The sequence below is a fragment of the Macrotis lagotis genome, chromosome 7 (assembly GCF_037893015.1).
Source record: "Macrotis lagotis isolate mMagLag1 chromosome 7, bilby.v1.9.chrom.fasta, whole genome shotgun sequence".
In the NCBI taxonomy this organism is placed as follows: Eukaryota; Metazoa; Chordata; class Mammalia; order Peramelemorphia; family Peramelidae; genus Macrotis; species Macrotis lagotis.
In genome coordinates, this window is record NC_133664.1 from 93,669,202 (window position 1) to 93,691,175 (window position 21,974).

At 37.6% G+C, this 21,974-nt stretch overlaps 1 protein-coding gene across 8 annotated transcripts in view; it reads left to right on the forward strand.

Annotated features, from left to right (window-relative positions):
- PRKAG2 (protein kinase AMP-activated non-catalytic subunit gamma 2) overlaps positions 1 to 21,974 on the forward strand; it is a 443,517-nt gene that overhangs the window by 338,214 nt on the left and 83,329 nt on the right. The window lies entirely within an intron of this gene.

Below are 21,974 nucleotides of genomic sequence, written 5' to 3' on the forward strand. Positions count from 1 at the left end.
TATACACTCTTTAGAATAACTATATTCTAACAAAGTTGTCTAACACATGAAATTCTATAGGCTTGTTGAATAGCATTCTAAAATGAGAAGTAAATTCCCACAGGGTGAAAAAAAATCCTCTAATAAAAGAATGAGTTGAAATCATCTAATGGCTACTAGAAAAATGGACAGAATTTTATTGATTTCTCATATGCTGGCAGCCGTGTCCATCTCTACTCTGTCATACTCCTCAGGTCCAAAGGATTTTATTCTTTGTCAGAAGATCACCTTGCTACTCTCAGAATTTAGTTTCAAGGTCATCCATTGGTTAATAGGAATTTCATTCTGACATAAGATGTGCTAATCATAAAAGTTTCTAAATTCAAGGATACCATTCATAGGAAATTCATTTCCTACTTAATCATTGTCTATAAGCTTGAAATTCATTGAATAAATACATTGAATTAAAATGAAGGACATTGACATTACACTAATTTATAAGGTTGATAAGCCTTAGAAGAAAGCAAGAGACAGAAGTGTTTTGTCTTGCACATGTTAAGGCAGCATGTATCAGTGAGCAATGAAGTGGGACCTCCAAGGCTAGTTCTTTTCATAGCTTGGCTATCTTGACCCTGAATGGGTCACCAGTAACTTGTTGGTTCAAATCTCTATGCTTTCTGCCTATATGACCTTGACCAAATCACTTAAGCGCCACAGGCCTCAGTTTACCCATCTGTAAAATGAGGGGGTTGGGACTGGATAGCACCATGGGTCCCCTCTAGCTCTACATCTGATGCTGATTCCATGGTTTCCATAGCCAAACTTGGAGTAAAACACTGAACTGTCTCCAGGGTTGTATTTGGAATCAGGAACAAAATAAGATAAAATATTTTAAAAATATATAAATGCTTCATGATTACTCAATGTTTTTTTTTATAGCTTTTGCAAGGCAAATGGGGTTAAGTGGCTTGCCCAAGGCCACACAGCTAGGTAATTATTAAGTGTCTGAGGCAGGATTTGAACTCAGGTACTCCTGACTCCAGGGCTGGTGCTCTATCCACTGCACCCCATGATTACTCATTGTTACAGAACACTTTAACATACACTATTTTTATGTTAATCTATTCACATATACTGCTTTAACTGAAGCAGAAGCCAGACACCCAAAAATGACCTCAAACCAGTTAAATTGTCTTATTCACAATAGAGTAGGCTTTTAAAACTAAATATTTTTGTCCAGTTGTAGATGGAACAGATTTGCAGTAGGTCAAGGAGTAAGAGCCAGGAAATCAACTCTGGTAAAAGTGATTCATGTTGGAATTAGTTATCATTCCTGTCAGTGCAAAAAAAAAAAGTTACCTTTGTATTGAAGCACCAAGTAAAGTATATCCATTCTCTTAGCTGTCAAAAGGGGTATGATAATTAGCATTCTTCCCCTTTGACTGCTCTGCTGAAGTCATTAGAGGATGTGCAGAAAAGAACTGGGTAGATAGACCAGGAATAAATGCACTTTTTGAACAATTGAGAGACAAAGCATTTTCTGCAGGTATGAGCAATATATGAGGTCTCAGGAGATCATGTCTACTGTTTTCCAAAATAATGGAGAAAGTATTGAACCTCCCTGCCTCAGGTTCCTAACTTGTAAAATGGGCTGCCTTTTTTGAAGGCCCAGATACCCAGAGGAAAACAATAGAAATGAAGACCTTTCGTTTCCTATAAAATTTGGCTCTCAAACCTTTTGATCTCAGGACCCCTTTAAACTCTTAAAAAGTAAGTTTTAGGCTATATATTTTGTACCAGTTTACTGTGTTAGATATTAAAATGCCTTAGTGTCATAATGAAAATAATTTTGATATGAACCCCTGAAGGAGTCTTGGTGACTCCCACTTTGAGGACTGCTGCTATAGTGTTCTATATACAGTTTATTAGAGAGAAAGCTTAAAGTCTTGCCATTCTCTTTACAGACTTATTGTGCTTATCATATAGTTGAATTCCATTGATTGTTAAGAACTTATATGGCACATACCCCCAATATGAGGCATAGTTGTTGAGAGGGGTGGAATTCAAAATGAAAGTCAGGAATTTAGATTTCCAAACCATGATGGACCAGTATTTAGTTAAATTGGCTTCCCTTGATTATGTTATGGTCACTTGGGGATTTATTATAAACTTCTACATCCTAAAGAAATAGCCTAGAGTTTCTGGTGGCCCTCAGAGAAGGGTAAGTCAGCTTCTCAGTTGCATACCACAATTGGTTATTATTTTTTTATTTTTATTTATTTAAGGCAATGGGGTTAAGTGACTTGCCTAAGGTCACACAGCTAGGCAATTATTAAGTATCTGAGGTAACATTTGAACTTGGGTCCTCCTGACTCCAGGGCCGGTGCTCCATCCACTGCGCCACCTAGCCGATGTTTAGTGTTTAAGTTCTTCCAAAGCAAGGTGATTACGACAACTTCTCAGTGATGTGTATAGTGAGCACTGAATGATTTTTCTCATTTGTTGAGACACCATATAGGACAGAATGCTACCAATTACTCATACTTAGTAAACAGGTTATGATTAAGTATAGCAACTGAACATTTTAAATGAGGGCCAAAAAGATGCTAGCATAGGCTTAGTATAGTACTTTGAACCTATAATACTTAACTCAGTGTTGTCATTGGAATTATCCTTTGAAAATTTTTGATGTTCTCTTTAGCTTCCTAATCTTAACTGTAATAGCCATGTGTCTCATGTCAGCAACAGTATATTAAAAGGCAAGAGTTCTTAATTCTTTTACATGAATGTCATGGACCCTTGGTCAACCTGGTAAAACTTTTGGATCCTTTATCAGGATAATATTTTTAAATGGTTAAAATTAGAAGAATGTTTTTAGATGGATAAAACAGAAATAATGGTTTTAAATGGATAAAAGAAAATATATATAGGGGCGGCTAGGTGGCGCATTGGATAAAGCACCGGCCCTGGAGTCAGGAGTACCTGGGTTTAAATCTGGTCTCAGACTTAATAATTACCTAGCTATGTAGCCTTGGGCAAGCCACTTAACCCAATTTGCCTTGCAAAAAACCATATATATATATATATATATATATATATATATATATATACATATATATATATATATATATATATATATATATATATATATATATGGAAACCAATTATATTGAAATACAAAATATTTTTAAAAACGAGTTCACAGACCCCAATTCAATAAACCCCTGTTCCAGGGGAGGAACATGATACTAGGAATTAGAAGACCTGGATTCTAGTCTTAACTCTTCCATTACTACCTGTATAACCTATTAACTGTTTAACACCACCAGCTTTGTGCTAGTTTCCTTATCTGTAAAATGTAAATAGGATCTTCCAAACCTATCCCACAAGATCAGCATAAGAATGATAAGCTTCTAGATTTGAACCAGAAGGACCCCTAAGACCTCATTTAGTCCCTCCCACATTTTGCAAATGAAAAAATTGAGGCCCAGAGATGTGAATTGACTTTCCCAGGGTCATACAAGTTGGAGGTAGCTAAGCTGGGACAAAAGAGAAGAAATCATATGGTTTTAAAAGCAGAAAAAGAGGAAAGAGGAAATGCAAAGTATCTCAGATCCTGCTTTTCAAAACAGACTATGTGGAGACATTAATGAGCCAGACAACATTTGACCAAAAACCAAAATCAATGCAGATTTCCTCTACACCATGCATTAATTCACTGCCAAGCTGTTAAATCTGAGCTGTGGGGAGCCTGCAGCTTCTGGAGAAGTTAATGCCATCCCATTAGTAGGGCTTACATCCTGTACAAAGGGAGAGAATGAGCTATCCCCTCCAGGAACTGGGGAAACAGGGAGAGATGGGTACAGAAACAAAGAAGAGGAGAGGGCTAGTACAAGGAGAGAACTGAAGTCGGTTCATGGGGCATGGATCAGCTTGACCAAACAAAGTCAGTTGCTCTCTAGTAGGCCCAGGTCTCATCACCGGTATTGTTCTGGAGAAAGCCAGGCCTTCAAGACTGCCCTTCCCCTCTGCCTCTCCCCTCAGAAGGCTTATAGAGTTATGTTATGTTGTCTTCCTGTTATCAGTTTGGACAGAGGTATTTCTGTGATGACTTAAAAAAGCAGTGTCTCTCTCTGTAGATGCTCATGAGGCTCCTGCATCCCAAACTATAACTATTACAGCCTTGCCTTGTACTCCGGGAGACCCACAGTGAAAGACAAGGGCAAGAAAAGGAACAAAGGGAGGTAACGCCTCATTGACACCATGTGTAAAAAGAATCTTACAAACAAGCCTGCCAACTAACTAGCTAGATAACTCATATGCATGCATTAATATGAAAAACCTAGAACATTTGAGGGCAGCAGTACAGGAGAAAGAGCATTAGATGCTTGGAAGTCAGCAGAGTCTGAATTAAGGTCCACTTTTAATTCCTCTGAGAATCTGTCTGTAGCCCTATGAAATGCACATTGTAAGATCCTAGGATCTAGAGCTGGAAGAGACTTCAGAGGCAAGTAAGGCCCTTATTTGACAGCAAATTCTGAAGGTCTAGAAAGGCAAACTTTATCTCTTGGACTTGTAACTGATAAACTCACTGGGTTGTGAGTCTGGAGCTTGGTGAATTATAAAGATGAGCCATTATTGTCATAAGTGTAAGGTGGAAACACCCTCTTCCTCCTGGTACTTACTTTCCTCTCCACATCTCCCTCCCCCCCTCCAATACTACAGTGATGAGAATATAGCTTTGATTGGAGGTTGAACTGCCACAAGAACCCCTTTCCAAATGAAAGAATCAATCTTTAACCTTCTCTTGAATGAGGAAAAAACTCAAACAAAGCTATGAACCCATTGATGAGGATGGATGTCATTTTCAGTGGTGAAGGTTATCTTAGATAAACCTCCACCTCAGTCTGGCAGGCTATAGATCCACTATGTCTGCTCATCCTGTGCAGTGCTACACTTATTCTGTCTTAAGTTGGCCATGGGGAAAACTCCCTCATTTCTTCTAAGCCTCCTCCAGAACTTCACAGGGATACCAGCAGAACATATGAAAAGGTAAATAAACCCCCTACCCTCTTGAGAAATAGTTTGCCACTATTTAAAATGAAGTTTCTTCAATTAAGGTTTGTGAACTTACTTTAAAAAAAATCGATAAGGGGCGGCTAGGTGGCACAGTGGATAAATCACCAGCCCTGGAGTCAGGAGTACCTGGGTTCAAATCCGATCTCAGACACTTAATAATTACCTAGCTGTGTGGCCTTGGGCAAGCCACTTAACCCCATTTGCCTTGCAAAAACCAAAAAAAAAGATACTGCATATCCACACAAATGGCAGTTAGCATAAATGGTCTTAGGAGTTTTATGTATTTAATAACATTCTTCTCAGAAGGGGTCCATGGACTTCACCAAAGAGGTCCATGACCCACAAAAACATTAAAAACCCCTGTTTTCAAGTTATCAAACACAGTCTTTAACATTTTACAATTTCTTGTAAATGCATTTTTTGATTTATTCACTTAAAATTTAGTTTTATTCATTCATTCATTCCAAGTCAGAGGTTTCAAAATTAACAAGTTTTGTCAACACTTTTTCAAAGTTTACTTCAATTGGTTCTAAATGACCTGAATTTCCTAGAAATACCTGGATACCCAGAAATTTAACAAATGAATCAACAATTAAAATAGTTTCCTTAGAGCCTCTGAAAGCAGGCAATCAGCAAATATTATTAAGTATTTGATACTTGTTGGGTATGATAACTAGGTGGCACAGCAGATAGAGTGCTCTGAGTTCAAATGTGCCCTCAGGTATTTACTAGCTGTGTAACCTCAAGCAAGTCATTTAAATTCTGTTTGCCTCAGTTTACTCATCTGAAAAATGAGCTGGAGAAGGAAATGGCAAACCACTGCAGTATCTTTGCCAAGAAAATCCTAAATTGGGGGGATCACAAAAAGTAGGACACAATTGAACAACAACTTGTTGAGCACTATGTATGTACTTATCCATATATATATATATATGGCTCCTAAGAGTCTTTGCCATTTCCTACCTTTTATAGACCTCCAAAAGTATTTCCAAGATGACTTAATTCACTTCAACAAATCAATCAAATGTTACTTGAGCTGTGGGAAACATACAAGGCATGAACAAGGCATAGTTTCTGCCCTCAGGAGACTCAGTCTAGTAAAATTTTCTTGATTTTCCCAGTTTTCCCGGTAACCAAGAGATATTTGAGAGAAGGAACATAAATATTGCTTGTTTATGCCATTAATGTTCCCTTCAGTCAGATGAAACACTTGCAGTTACCTGGTGTTATCTTAGATAAAACTAGTAAATGTTTTTTGTGAGCTTGATTTTTTATTCCACTGACACAGCTCCTATGGCTATCAAAAATTACTCCAATAGGCTAATGTATATCATGTCTAGTAGGAGGAGTCTAAGAATGCTAAGAGCTAGAAGAGACTTCAGAAATCACTTGATCCCAGCTCTTCAATTTACAGATAAGTAAAACGAAGCCAAGATAGTCATGACAAATCAATAATCTCAAGTAACTCAATTCTCTTCATTTGTATCCAGTTTCTTTAAAGTTTTTTGTATTTATGTTCTGGGTAGAAGAAACAAGCTGGTTTGGAGTCAGTTTTTTTTTTAGTTGGTCTTGGTAACTCAATTTAAAATGTTCCCATGATTTTCAGGGTAACTTTGCTTGAACACAAATATACAAACAAAAATATCTACATCTATAATATATATATATATATATATATATATATTTATGCTATCCACTCTGTAGATTATCATACATCATCATTTCCCTACAAACACATTTCTTCACAAAGAAAGTTAGAGAATAGTTTAACAAAAAAAACTAGAACTTTTCTGTTGATTTAAGCAGTAGGTTCTGACATAAATAATATTTATATGTTAATTATCAATAAGTAATATCAACTAATATTAATCAATTATTAAAGATAACTGGTCAAAAGAATTTGTAAACTTCATTAGCCATTTTAAGGAGGGACAATTATTGATAAATAAACTTTTCAATGACTTGAATAATAATAATCATCTAAGAATCAGGGGCAGCCAGGTGGCGCACCAGCCCTGGAATCAGGAGTACCTGAGTTCAAATCTGGCCTCAGACACTTAATAATTACCTATCTGTGTGGCCTTGGGCAAGTCACTTAACCCTATTGCCTTGCAAAAAATAAATATAAAATAATCTAAGAGTCAAAATCTTGAAGTATCTAAGATGTATAACAACAGCAGATAGAATTATGACTGAATTTCATTCATAAACTTGCCTTTCAGTGTGGTCTTATTTACCTATAGATTTTTAAAATATCTTTAAAGAGACAAAGATAAAGAGAGGCTCAATATGGGATCTTTAAGGAAATTACACCAAAACTATCAAGCATTCAACTAAAGAGAACATGTCATTTCTTAACACTTGCCACAGTGAAGTTCCTATCCTTATGTTTCAAAGAATTTTAGGGCTGAAGAATTAGCCCAACCAAGAAATGTTATAGAAACCACAAAGCCTAGGGCAGGTATGAATAAGCATGGGCTGAATCTGGCCCTAAAACAAGAACCAATAACTCCCATTTATCCTTACATTTGGAAAAATGCAACTCAGCTATCAATATCAAAGGCCACATGATGAAGCTAGTACTCCATGAAGGTAGACCTTCCCCATCTTATATAAGCAAATTGTAGAGAGGAATTACACACACACACACACACACACACACACACCCTTTAAATTCTGAGTTTTATCCCATTTTAAAAAATTTAACTGTAAGAGGAGCTATCTCCCCCCCACCCCCGGCCAAAAGAGCAAGGTTAGATCTTTGCTTCTCAGAGCATTTGTTGCCAACATTTAAGTCTATTGCTATGCATTCTTTTCCTTTCCCAAACAGAGAAAATACTGATTTATATATCTCTTGTCTGTGGGCATTCCTATTTGTGAACCCAGGAACCCAGCTTTCAATACATATCTGATGCCATACTTTCTTGCTCCCAAGATATAATTTTTATAGGTATTACTATTTATGGAATAGAGGGCACTGTTGGCCCAGTGGATAGAACACCTGGGAGCAGGAAGACTTAAGTTTAAATTTGGCCACAGGCACTTACTAGCTTGACCCTGACTGAGCAAGTTACTTAACCCTGATTGTCTCAGTCTCATCTATAAAATGAGCTGGAGAAGGAAATGGCAAACCCCACTATCTTTGCCAGGAAAACCCCAAATGGGGTCATGAAGTTAGATGTGACTGAACAATACTAAATAGAGCTGTGCTCCCTAGTCTTAATTTTTAGTAAATTAGGTTAGGATGGTTTTATGTATACAATTTCTTAAAAATTATGTATACAATTTCTTAAAAATCTAAGTTTTTTTTACTTGTGGAATTATAGGGGTTTTTTAGCCCCTCACTCATGGTTCAATGACTCTCAACAAATAAAAGGTTTCTGAACCCTGTATGATAGGTATAATTTCAAAATATATTCCATTAAGTAGTCTTCCTTTTGTCCATTTCAATTTTTGCAATTTTTTAGGACAAGAAAAATGAAATTCCTAAAGTGCCAATAATGTTGAAGCTTTCAGTGATTTTCCATTATATTTTCAGAAAAAATTACATTGATGAATTCTGATTCCTAACACTATAGTTCTGAAAATGTATTTTTAGTGCTGAACATTAAACAGTGGAGAAATTATCACCTATGAACTACTCATGCATTCAAAATGGGGTTTCCTTGATTTGCATTTAGATGGGAACTTCTTCAGCTCAGATCCAGGATTTTCCTTCACTCAGTACATCTAGAAAAGCATTAATATTTACTGGTGAAGTACCAATATGCACTTGGACAACTGGGACAGATCACAACACTAGTGTTAATAGTGTTGCTTTGATGAACAAAAGTTATTGTTGAAATGGTAAAAGGTTTAGAATAAACTTCCTTTGATATCTCTCCAAGAAGGCAATGCACTCCCATCAACACAAGATTATCCAATTTGTCTTGCCATGGTAACCCCAGTTTCAGACAAACAGATTTGTGGCAATGGTGGGGGGGATTGTTTGTTTCTTCAATATTTGCAGCTTAGAACACAATTCAAACAGCACTGTACATTTATATTTTGATAACAAGTGAGGCATGTTTATTTGTAGACATGAAAGTTAAGGTATATAATGAAGTAAAGGTTATCTCAGAAGCCACAGAGAAAAAAAACTAATATGATTTATGCATGTCAGCCACTGGCTGTTCTGTGAATTATTTAGTGATCAAGTTTCCTACCTATTTCTGACTCTATTTGGGATGATGCATTATAACTCATAAATACAGGTTGTATCTCATCATATATCTCTAAACCAGTGTTTAGCACAGCATCTGGCTCATGTTGGGTACTTAATAAATGTTTATTGATCTATTCAGTTCGCTTCATTTCCTTTCATTTAATTTAAAAAATAAAACAACCCCACACATCATATGCATCTGAAAAGGTCTTCAGTTACTTTTTTATTTACACATTTATTATGAAATAAGTCTCATTTTTCACAAAGGTCCCAGGATCGAGTAGTCGTACAGCATTTAATTATCACTTCATACAACTCAAATTATAGAATGCTCAGCCTCACACAATAAACTGGAAAAATGATATAAGACTTTGCTACTAAGAATTCCTAATGGACCAAATGCCAAAAAAAGCAACAAATAAAGGTTGAAGTACTTATTAAGAATTTAAGCACTTAAACTGGATGCTCACATGAAACCAGTACCCTCACAGGAGCTGCCCCTTTCTAAGCTATTTTTGCTTTTCAAACCTAACCCACACCTCTACCAATGTGTTTGTGATTTGGATAATGGAAAAAAGTCAAAGGAGACCTTTTCACCTCCTCAACACTTTTTTTTTTTGCAAGTCAAATGGTGTTAAGTGGCTTGCCCAAGGCCACACAGCTGGGTAATTATTAAGTGTCTGAGACCGGATTTGAACCCAGGTACTCCTGACTCCAGGGCCAGTGCTTTATCCACTGCGCCACCTAGCCGCCCCTCCTCAACACTTTTCTATCCCCATCCCCTCCATGCCCCACATAGATGGTTGTTTTAGAGAGTAGCTAGATGCCAAAATATTCAGCCACCAATACTTCAGAGCACTAGGATACCAGTGAGTTATCAGCTTGATTATTTGTTCCCCCATTCTCCTTAGAGGAAATGTACTTCTTTAATAGCCCCTTCTGACATAGCTAAGAAAAAAAATAAGAACATATCCATTCATAAAGTCCTAATGTACAAGACAAAGCCCACATACTATTCTTGTAATGGGCAAATATTGAAAATAACCAAAATAAAGATTCCTTTATGTGATGAAATGCTCAAAATGGAAACTAGGTCTTCTCAGCTAGAATGCCTGTTGCTTCCATTGCTTCCAAAAAAAACATTTATAAAATGGATCTGAGGGAATACAGTACCCACCTATTGGTCAAGTATGATACAATCTGTTTCATTCTTCTACCCCAGTAGTAGTACCCTGACAATAAAAGAAAACCAAATTTTCTTTACCACTCCCCAAATAAAAATGATCAGACCTGGATGAATATGGCTATTCTTAGTCATTTACCATATGCATTAATGTTATATGCTACTATTTTAGCCATGCTGGAATATTTATTAAGTACAATGAGGTCTGCACACAAGCAAAAAAACAACTCTAGCATTAAGAGGAACTTAAAACCACCAAAGTTATTAACTGTCATCTTTATTATAAGATGGTAGACACAAACAAAGGGATTTTAGGAGTTGCCTCTGAGCTTGTGTATACAGGTACTGATGGTTCATCTTGCCACCCACCATTTTTAGGACTTAGAGTGAAAGTTAATTCTTGATTATCCTGAGAAATGTAGAGCAGAGGCAAAGGTGGTGGCAGAGAGGACTTGAATAAAGCAAAAATACAAATTAAGGTAACGAAAGGAGACCTACGTAAAAATATATTAGTCTATTTAAAATGAGGCCACCCTGCACAAAATATAAGTATTGTGAGCTACAGTTCCACACATTTAGTATATTTACCTTCAATAGACTAATACAAAACAAGGTTATAAGACAATTTGAGCTCCAACAGGACTGCAATAGAACCTCAAGGTCATAAACAGAGCAGGAAGGGACACTTGAGATCTTTTACTCCAAACCTCTCATTTTAACAGATGAGAAAATTGAGACCTGGGCTTATTTATTGGTCAAAAAATTGGTCACTGTTACTTGTCCCATTGATTCATTTTCCTTTCTCCTTATTGTTGTGCGTAGTCGGTGAAGGACTAGTTTGTCAGTCATCAACGAGTCCTCCTGCTGCTCCAAATAGTCCAGCAGAATTTCCACATAGTTTAATGCAGCACTGTGACTAATGTGACCCTCAGGAATGAGTTCTTGCTCCTCTCCTTCACTCTCATTCAGTTCCACCTTGATTTCTTCAGCTCTGGTTATCATCTCCTTGTCAGCCAATAACTGGTTGCCTGCTTGGTGGTAACTGATCCCTTGTCTTCGATTCATGTGAGCAGAAAGGCTCTGCTTGTGACCTTTGGGCTGCTGCTGCCCATCCACCAGTAAGCTGGCTGATGGAATCCCTTCTTCATCTGGGTCAGAAATAATTTTGCGCCATGAACGTATAATTGTAACAGGCTTCACCAAGTTCCAAGCTCTAATCGCTTGAGTGACAGCATCCTGAGCTGTCAGGTTGGTCCCAAAGGATTTTATGTCATGGCCTTCTTGCACATGCTTTCTTAATAATCCTGTTCTGTAATGTCGCTTCATACATGCTATCACCCCCTGGTCCATAGGCTGAATTAAAGCGGCCACATTTGGTGGCAAATATTTCACAAAAAAGTTGCCATCCTCAGACTTCAGAAGACCTTCGTTAGGTTTGGAGGGGGCGTAATCTAAAAGAAGGACAGCCCTTTCTGGAAGACCTTTAGAGCGTAAGTGCTCCCGGACTTGGGGAACAAATTTCTTATCAAACCATTCTTTGAAAATTGTGCAGTCCATCCATGCTTCTTTGTGGTTAAAACAATCAACTGGCATATTTAAGGGACTGGCTTCTCGAAGCAAATGCAGATGCTCTGCTTTCCCAACAACACACAATTTCAATTTGTGAGATCCAGTTGCATTCACACAACACAAGACAGTTAGTCTTTCTCTACTGAGTTTATGGCTTGGAATAGGATGTTCATTCTCAAAAGCCAATGTCCTCGCTGGTAAGGATTTCCAATAAAGCCCAGTTTCATCAGCATTGTATATCTGCTCTGGCTGCAACCTTTCACTTTCTGTAAATTCCTCAAAATCTTCACGAAAATCATTGGCAGCTGACTGATCACCATTTGATTTCTCACCTTGGTAATTTAGCTCTCTAATCCCATGCCTCTGCTTAAACCGAGTAAGCCAACCAGTGGAGGCATTAAAGTCCCCTTCCATTCCTAATGCATTAAAAAAAGCCTTTGCTTGTTTTGCGCAAATTATCCCAGACACTGGCGTCCCTTCAGCTCTCTGCTGATTAAACCATTCCAGCATCGCTCTATCCAGCTCCTTGTATGTAGACTGCTTCATCGACTTTCGTCTAGCCAAAAGGGTTGCAGAGCCTGAGCTACTTGCATACGAAAGTAACTGTGCCTTTCTCTTTTTTAAGTCACGAACAGTCTGTTCACCGATTCCATACATGATGGAAAGTTGTCTCGTGTTGCCACCTTTTTCCAGTTTTTCAATGATCTCCAACTTTTCCTGTATTGTAAGCACAACTCGTTTACGCTTCATTGTTGCCATAGTCAAAGGTGGTCTATAATCAGCACTGGAAAAAAAAAGAGAGAATCACAGCCCTTTGGCCAGCAGCAATAAACAATAGACACACTGTTTTGACATTATAGGCAGATTTTATTTTTTTAATGGCAAAGTTAGCAACCTATTTGATAGTCTGTCCACATATAATTCTTATTTCATATGGCAATCTGTCAAATTTTAATCATTCTAAGGGGAAAAAAAAGACAAGAACCAGCATTAGTTTATTACCTGATTGCCTGCACTGGTCCCTTCTCTTCTCCCCAGATGGTGGTGCAAAGGCTGGTAGGAGTTAAGACTGCCTTCTGATGTTATCTTCTTTTTCAGCTCCTGAAGGGTATAAACTAATACATTTGTCTTCTTTTCTAAAGGAGGACACCCAAGGAAATAACAAATGCTAATCACTCCAAGTTACTGGAAGACAATTAGGTTGCAATCCCAGTCTATTTCCTTAGTAATACCCAAATGACTCGAGTCAGTCTTTTCTTCTCCAAATAGTAGTGTTGAAATGCAGGGTCACTTTTGGTCATTAAAGTAGCAGTATCCTATTATAATATGATGTGTGTGTGTGTGTGTGTGTGTGTGTGTGTGTGTGTATATATATATATATGTATTGGAGGTGCTAGTCTTCAATCTTGAAGTTCAAGTTCTGCCAGTTACTGCCATTTGTGATCATGGGAAAGTCATTTTAACCAAAACCTCAGTTTCCTTATCTGTAAAATGGGGATCATACTACAAGTAACAAACTTTAAAAGTTCTGTTGTTAAATTCAATTAAGATAATGCATATAAAATACTATTTAAAATATCAAATATTACTTTTAATGTTCCCCCCGAAAGGTAACCATATAACATAAAAGACTAATACAATAAGTTCCTATAACCCATGCCTTAATTCAGTTTCCCAATATGAAAATTAAAAAAAGGTTCCCATTGTGTAGTACTTTGAATATAGCATAGCTTAAATAGTCCCAGGGTACATGTGGGTTGATATGATTGGCAAATTGTTTAACTGATGTTCCAATAAACTGAATGTAAGAAGAGGATTTTAAGGAATTTGTTTTTAATCAAGATTCTAATATGAGGTTCAGCCTCTTGATTTCAATGGTAAGAATTTCCCACCATAACGAATATTATTTTATGGTCTAAAATCTTGACTTTAGACCATAAAATAATATTCATTATGGTAGGAAAATTACTCTTGAGTAATTACTTTTATATGACGATTATAATACTTTAATTTCTATAGTCATTAAGCATTAGGAAGCATTTTGCTCATAACAGTCCTGTGAGAGAGGCATGCTTTATAAGGAAACTCAGGTTCTAAGACAAAGGTTTTAATAATAAATGTCCAAGAAGTTGGTGCAGTGACAACTAAGGGATTGTGTAAAATATATTATTTTGATGCATTAAGTTTAAAGCTGACAGAATATAAAAGGACCAGGAAAAATCTTTATGCCTTAACACTGTTCATTTATACAATGTAGGTCATCCTGAAAAATGAACCTCAATTCAGGCTCTAGAACAAATTAGGGATAATTCTACTTCAGGTTAAATTGAGAATTTCTGATTACCTATAGATTACCTATGTGTCCTCCACTCCAGACTTATCTTTCCCTTCTACAGATAACAATAACAATAGCTAGCACGTACATAGCACTGTATAAAGTTTGCCGAGCATTTCACATGTTATCTCCTTTGATAACTTACAAGTTATCATTAATTTAATAATGATTGTTTTTCTTTTAAAACCTAAAACAACTCAGGATTGTCAGGTTGCATTTTAATTTGGGCATTTTAAAATAATTTTCGCTGAAAAGTTTCTTTATTGTATAACAGAACCATATGGTAGCTAAGTAGAAAGGAGGTCATCTATTCCAAATTTTTACCAGGTAAGGATCTCTTCTAGAGCCATCAGTCACCCAGCCTTCACTTGAAGTTCTTCAGAAGTCCCCTACCTCCCAAGGCAGTCATTTTGTTTTTCATTTTTATGTTTTTCTCATATAGGCAATATGGATTATCCTGCCTGGGTCCTCAATTAATTAACTTTGAAAATATCGCTGTTAATAAGTAACATGAAATTGTTATTGTGAACCCGATGATACCTCACTGTTATGAGACAAAATTAGTAAGGGGTTAAATATAACAACAAACTGATTCTGGGACAACAGAATATTTAAATAGCTTTTTAATTGACTACATAAAAAGTCACAAACTGTTTAAGGCCACTAAAAATAAGCAACACAATCAAAAGAAATCTGACTGATGCACTGCATTCTTTTTAGCAGTTATAAAGCAGAACTGTGTAAGTTAAAAATACAATCTTGATTTTTTTTTAAGGAAAAAACCGGCAAGAAAGAGCAGATGGCAAAGGGCATAGATAACAAGGTTGCTTGAAAAAGTTTTTGATTCTTATTTACATCCACATTTTTCTGCTTTTAATTATCCTGTCAACCTCCATTTACTGGCTTTCCTTTCCTTCTATAAAGACTTCATTGACAATATTTAAGGACTTCCTCCCATCAGTAATTTGGTCGTATGCAACTATTTTTAACTGGTATTACTCACATTAAGAAAAATCACTTTCCTGAAATCCTTGTATAGAAAGACTAAGTTCAGACATTTGCCATTTTAAAATAATATGGAAACTTCACAAGGGTTTCTATTGCCCAAAACTACCATTAGGTATTTTAAGGAGTATCTCCATGGTATTATTTATATTAAAAACTAATATATGCATAAGTAATTGGTTCTTAAGATTAAAATTAAATTTAATTCATACCTTAGTACTATCCCTAGTATCCCATTCCAGTTAACTTGGGAAATCACTACCCTATTAAAAGAACAGTCTTTTAATAGATGAATATTTTATAGAATGCAGAAGCATTAGTATTTCATTTAGTTCTTCTGTTCTTCCTTAGTTAATTTTCAGAAATTCAGCATAGGAAAATGTTCTTTAAAAATGTTGCAGTGGATGAAAAGACGGCCTCCAAGTCAGGAAAATCCACTTTCATATCCTCCCACTGATACATACTGGTTCTATAACCCTGGGCAAATCTCTCAGTGCTTTGAGCACGTCTTTAAGGCACTATGGTGATGAAAGAACAGCTGCAGTTCTGCTTTAGTAGAGGGAGTTTTCTCTCCTAAGAGTTTTTAACACCAATGAAACCACAAGACTAATGAAAAATACATAAATCCACAAAATAATTCTCATGTTAGAAATACTGAAAAGTCATGCATCACTACATAAAGTCTAGCCAAAATGTTCTGAAAGTCTAATAATAATTAAAAATTATTTGTACATTAGCAATGTACAAAAGCATTTATTAGTTTTCTGAATTATTCTCATTTGAGATCATCAAACTTATTAGAGGGAAAATTTTTTAATTTAAGATGGGGTAATTTTATTCTTTAGAAGTAGTAATTTTGAGGCAAAGTTTTTTTTTTTTTTAAGTCTGTAAAAGGTTTAGCCTGGACAGAATTTACATAGCAGAAATGGCAAGAACTCAACTCATATTGAATCAGGAGACCATAATTTTATTCCCTGATCTGGCCCTAACAGGGTTCAATTAAAAAAATGTGTGGTCATCTGGGATGTTCTTTAAAGCTCTTCTCAGCTCTAAAATTCTACAGATTTTATAAAAAGGCAGGTTAGCACTGCTTTCTTCACTTCTATGTAACATTTGTAGCATAGGTTCTCAGGATCTCAAAGGGTATTTGGTACAACTTTTCTTTTTTACAGGCAACCCAGAGAAATGAAGTAACTTGCTCAAGGTCATTTTTGGTGGAGGATCCTAAAAGGTCATTTAGAACAACAGGCAATGAACAGGAAGCCCTTCTATATTTCTTACCAAAGGGTACTGCCAAATCTGAGAATTTCTAGGGCCAGGATTTGAACCATCTTTTGCATTGCTTATTTAATGCTCTTTTTTTCATAACATTCTTCTAAAACTACTCTGAGGTCTTTTCTGGCTTTTTTTTTTCAATTCTCATTCTCACCTTCAGAAAGCCTTTGCCATATTAAAGTCTGCCAACCATTTTATTTTCCCTGACTCAGGATACCAATCTTGGTGGTTCTAGTCTCCTTTTGTTGGCTGCACTTCTTCCTTGCCTAATGTTAACTAAGGATTTATACTCTCCTTTTTCCCATGTCTTCAGAGCTAAAATCATTATTTCAACCATCAGCTTTAAATTAAGAGGATTCCATTTCTCTAATCTTTCTGGCATATCCCACCAAAGTTTAGGTTTGTTTGTTTTTTTAAACCAGTACTGCCATTTCATCATTACTGAAAACCCTCAGTGAGAAACTTTCTCCACTAATAAAGAGCTGAAAGTTTTCTACAGTTTGTCTTGGAGAATGGCCTGGGGGTGTTCCATTAAACACTAGTCCAGAATCACTTAGACAATATGTATCAGAGGCAGAACTGGAACTTGGGTCTTCCTGACTCCAACTCTCCTCATCAATGCAAGACCATTGAAATTGCACACTGAGTTCTCTCATCACCACCAACAGGCACACTAGAATAATTTCCCTCATTATCAGAATTATCCAGGTCCTGGTCCCTAGGGTTCACAAGTCAGCTTCAACTCTTCTTTCTCTTCCACTTTCTCTACTGAGTCTATTACCAAATCTCTCACCTGTTTTGTTCTGACAAAATCCTTCAAATTTACTCATATTTCCACAAGCACAACCCCAGTTGAATGAGCTCTCAAAGGTCTCCAACTGTGTCAGAATAACCAATAAAACCTTTCCTAACATCTTTGCCTCTACCAGATGCCTACTTCCCTCCATATAAGATTGATTTGCAGATTCCTTGATTGGACTTCCTGGACCTTATACCATCTAAATCATGTTCTGAACCTCATTTTTCCATCATCAACTACACTACTTCCTTCCACTCATCAAGTTCATCTGCTTGCTCTAAACACCCCTCTCCATCTCCTCAAACCTCTTTACACTGAGCCCTCATTTCCTTCAAACTCATCTTATTACACCTATTCCAGAAAGCATTTTCCAAATGACTATAGCTGACTATTCAAGCCTCTACTCAGGGCACTGTCAACACACATAGAGTTCAAAGTTCATGCTGTATTCATTTCCACTCAAACAGCTCTATAAATGTATCTGTAGGTTGCTTTAATGGGCAGAGATTTGGTCTCCCTGAGACTATAAATTCCTTGAGGGTAACAACCAGGACTGATATTTGTTATTTTCCCCAGTGTTTCTGTGTAGAAGTGTTGCTCACAGGGCACAGCTTAATTTATCTTGCTAGCAAGAAAGCTACAACTTTTTTTTAAGCCAAACAGTATCACCCTAAGAACAAGATGAAGTCATTCATTAGAGGAAATTGAAGTGTTTCTCTAGCCCAGAAAGGGAATTTGGAGCTATAGCTTGAAAGACAAGGTCATGACTTGACTCTTCTTTAGTGAGGTCTTGTCCTTTTATCATCAATAGTAAATATCCACCAGTTCCTTGCTAATCATATTATGTTCTTAATAATGTAAAAGTTTTAACTTTTAAAGATATCAGATAACTGGAACACAACTAAAATACAACTCATTTAGTTTAATCCATTTTCCCCATCTTTTTTTCTTATTTACCTGTCACTTCCTTAGAAACAGTTTTTCAGGAACTTGCTGAGATGTAGGAACAGGCTGCCACTTTGCAGGATAATTGCCTATTATAAAGAGATTACAACAAGTTTTAAAAGAAAAGCTCCTTTTTTGTGGCATTTAAAATGCTAAATTGGAAAGGAAGCAAAATCAAGGCCATGTTATTTTCCCCAATTATTACAACGAAGATAAAAAGTGTTCATTAGCACAATACATTTTTGATTTTGCAAGGCTTGGGAATCTGACAAGGGAGCATTTTCCATAATATCATCAATAAGGATTACTGACTTTTTCCCACAGTAGTAAAAGTCAAGATCTTTGGGTGCTGATGAGAAGAGGCAGTGTGGTTCAGTGGAAAGACTAATTAATTGCACATCAGAGGAATCTGGCTTTAAAACCGACCTTGGTGTGATCCTTGGGGCAAGTGCTTTCAGCTGTATGAGCCTCAGGTTTCATCATTTATAAAAAAAAGATGAGGGTAGCTTAGGTGACTTTCTAAGGACTCTTCTAGCTCTATCTCTCTGATCCAGTGGTGGGATTTTGGATTGTTTATACTACAAATTAACCTACCACTCTTGAGTTCTTACTTGTATCAAGGTATGTTTTATCCTTACAGCTATAAGAGAAAAGATCAGCTATAGAATCTGAATGCTTTGGAGATGTTCCTCCTGGAGTCAGTTTGGAGTTATAATCTTACAAGAAGATTCAGATGAGGCTCATGATAAATGAGGCAGGAGATAAATGAAGTTATAAAAAATGAAGGAGTCTGGGGCAGCTAGGTGGCACAGTGGATAAAGCACTGGTCCTGGAGTCAGGAGTACCTGGGTTCAAATCCAGTCTCAGACATTTAATAATTACCTAGCTGTGTGGCCTTGGGCAAGCCACTTAACCCCATTTGCCTTGCAAAAACCTAAAAAAAGAAAAGAAGATGAAGGAGTTCATAGATAAGGAAGAGGTTTAGATAGTCTGAGAAAAAAAATTTCCAAATTGATTGATTATAGTAGGGAGCTAGACTGCTGTACCTATAGACTGCACCAAAGATTTCCCATAGGAAATCATCTTTTTCTATAGTCTCAGGATGGCAACACCTTTGTTTACTTCTGCGGTATGGCTCTCTAGAAAGATGTACATTAAAATAAGACAGACCTAGAATCCTAGTTTCACACTAGTATCCATGCCAGAGTGAGAAATCAAGTGTTAGTAACTGCCCCAGGCTACTAAACTCAGGACTGTTTGCTGCCAGTCATTTCTTAAGGCCCTCACAGTCCCTCTATGCAAAGTTCTCAGTGCTTTATGGGTAAGTAGGTAGTTTCATTTAGAATATTAGTAGTAATGGGGAAAAGGGGCATAAATGAAACATGATATTCATCCAACCTCATTTAAACTACTAAGCTTCAGTTTCTTACTCAGACTAACATAAGCATTTATTTAAGCAAGTGTTCTCAACCTCATTGGGGCCCGTGTATTTAAAATAATTTTTTTATTAACTATATTTTGACTGACTTCCTTTGTAATTGCATGCATTTTAATCATTTAAAAACATGATTACGAGTAGGCCATAGACCTTACTAGATTGCCAGAAGGGTTCAGGAACAAAAAAAACCTCTCTAAAACCAAAAAAAGAACTACCTATGTCAAGAGATTTGCTAATAATGAGTATAATGCATATACATCTTTCCCTTGTGAACTGGCTTGATTTTACCTCCTTCCTTTTTACATTTCTACCATCTGGAGGATGTCTAACTAAGCCAATGAAACAGTCCAAGAGCAGCAGGAAGGAGAGGCACCTTGATATCCTATCAACTGGATAAGTAGTCTCTAAATAATTTAGAGATGATCGTACTTCCTTGCATCAGCTATTTTAAGATTTTTCCTTAAGCTTAAGAAGTAAAAGAACTTGTACTCTTGTGTGTGCATAGTTTTTTGTTTGTTTGTTTTTAGTTTTTGCAAGGCAATGGGGTTAAGTGGCTTGCCCAAGGCCACACAGCTAGGTAATAATTAAGTGTCTGAGGTCGGATTTGAACTCAGGTACTCCTGATTCCAGGGCTGGTGCTCTCTCCACTGCACCACCTAGCCGCCCCTGTGTATGCATAGTTTTAAAAAGATTTTTGAATAAATTTGCTGACTTAACTTACAAACCCCTTTCCACACTTCTTAATATTGCATTTTGCTATGTTAGAATAGATTCTCCATCTCTTTTAACACCAAAAATCATTACATATGTAGCTTCCATGCCTTAGAATTTCCTGACATAATAATAACCTACATCATTTTTAGTCATTTCCACTCATTCCTTAGTCTCAAATTTATACCATATCCTCACCATTTCTCTGCAATCTAGTAAAACTAAACTTTTGCTATACAAGCTACTACAAAGACACACTGGAATCTCTGAGCTCTGCTGCTTATTACCTTTATCAGCCTAGGCAAATCACCTCTCTGAACCTTTTCCTATGAAAAAGGAGGGGGTTAGTCTGCATGCCCTTGGAGGTCCCTTCCCCTAGACACAGCCTTATTGTCATTTGAACAAGGATTCTTCATCTTTTTCTTCAAAACAGAGGGCCTTATCTTGCGAGTGACTATAAATGGGACAGGTTCCCTTGTTTCCTCTGTTAGAGCATGGTGGTCTCCCCTTCACAGTGGTTCTCTGCAGTTCTGCCGGGAATTCTTTCTGACACATTTAAAGGTGTATTTCAGTTGTACTGCAACAGCAAACCTATCCTTTAGTATGCAGGATGCTGCCTTCATTCATTTCTGTACCTGCATGTCAAATATTACTGTTCTAGAGGAACTTTTACAACTTGGCAGGAAAACAGGTCTGAAATGCATCTCTCCTTTTATGCACATAAACTTTAAAGAGATAACAGTATCAGAATTTCATCTATTGTAATTCTTTAAATGCTACTCCTATTCTAAAAGGAGGGAAAATGCCTTAGTCTTTGGTTTTTACAAGTCTCCCTAGCCCGGCCCGGCTCCCTGTCCACTCTGCCCTTCCTCCTGGCTCCTGCAGTGACAGCAGCATCCTGGCCAGCTGCCCCTAGGAGTCCTCCAACACTGGCTCAGTCTCTGTCTCTGTCTCTGTCTCTGTCTCTGTCTCTCTCTCTCTCTCTCTCTCTCTCTCTCTCTCTCTCTCTCTCTCCAGCCTCTGTGGGTCCCAGGTCCCAGTTAAGGTCCCATCTTCTTGTACAAAGAAGCTTCTCCGGGTCTTCCTTGGCCTTGGTGCCCTCCCGCGGAGACTGTGGCAGTTCATCTTGTCTGGTCTGTGCTGGGCCGGGCGCTGCCCGCCCCTCGGCTGGCACGGCCCCGCACACACCGGGCACTTCCCAGCCGGCAGGCAAGGGGGAAAGTTGCCCTCAATGCCCAACTTTCGGCCCGCTTCGCTGCCCGTCCGCGTGCTCCCACGGGGCTGGCGCTCAGGGCCCGGGGCCAGGGCTTCCCGCGGATGCGCCGGGCCTCGGGGGGCTCCGGCCCCGGTCCCGACGGGCCTCCTCGCGGGGGGCTCGGTGGAGAGGCAGGGCTGGGAGAAGAGAGGGTGGATGGGCATGGGAATGCGGGGTGCGGGCAAAGAGTCTGGGGC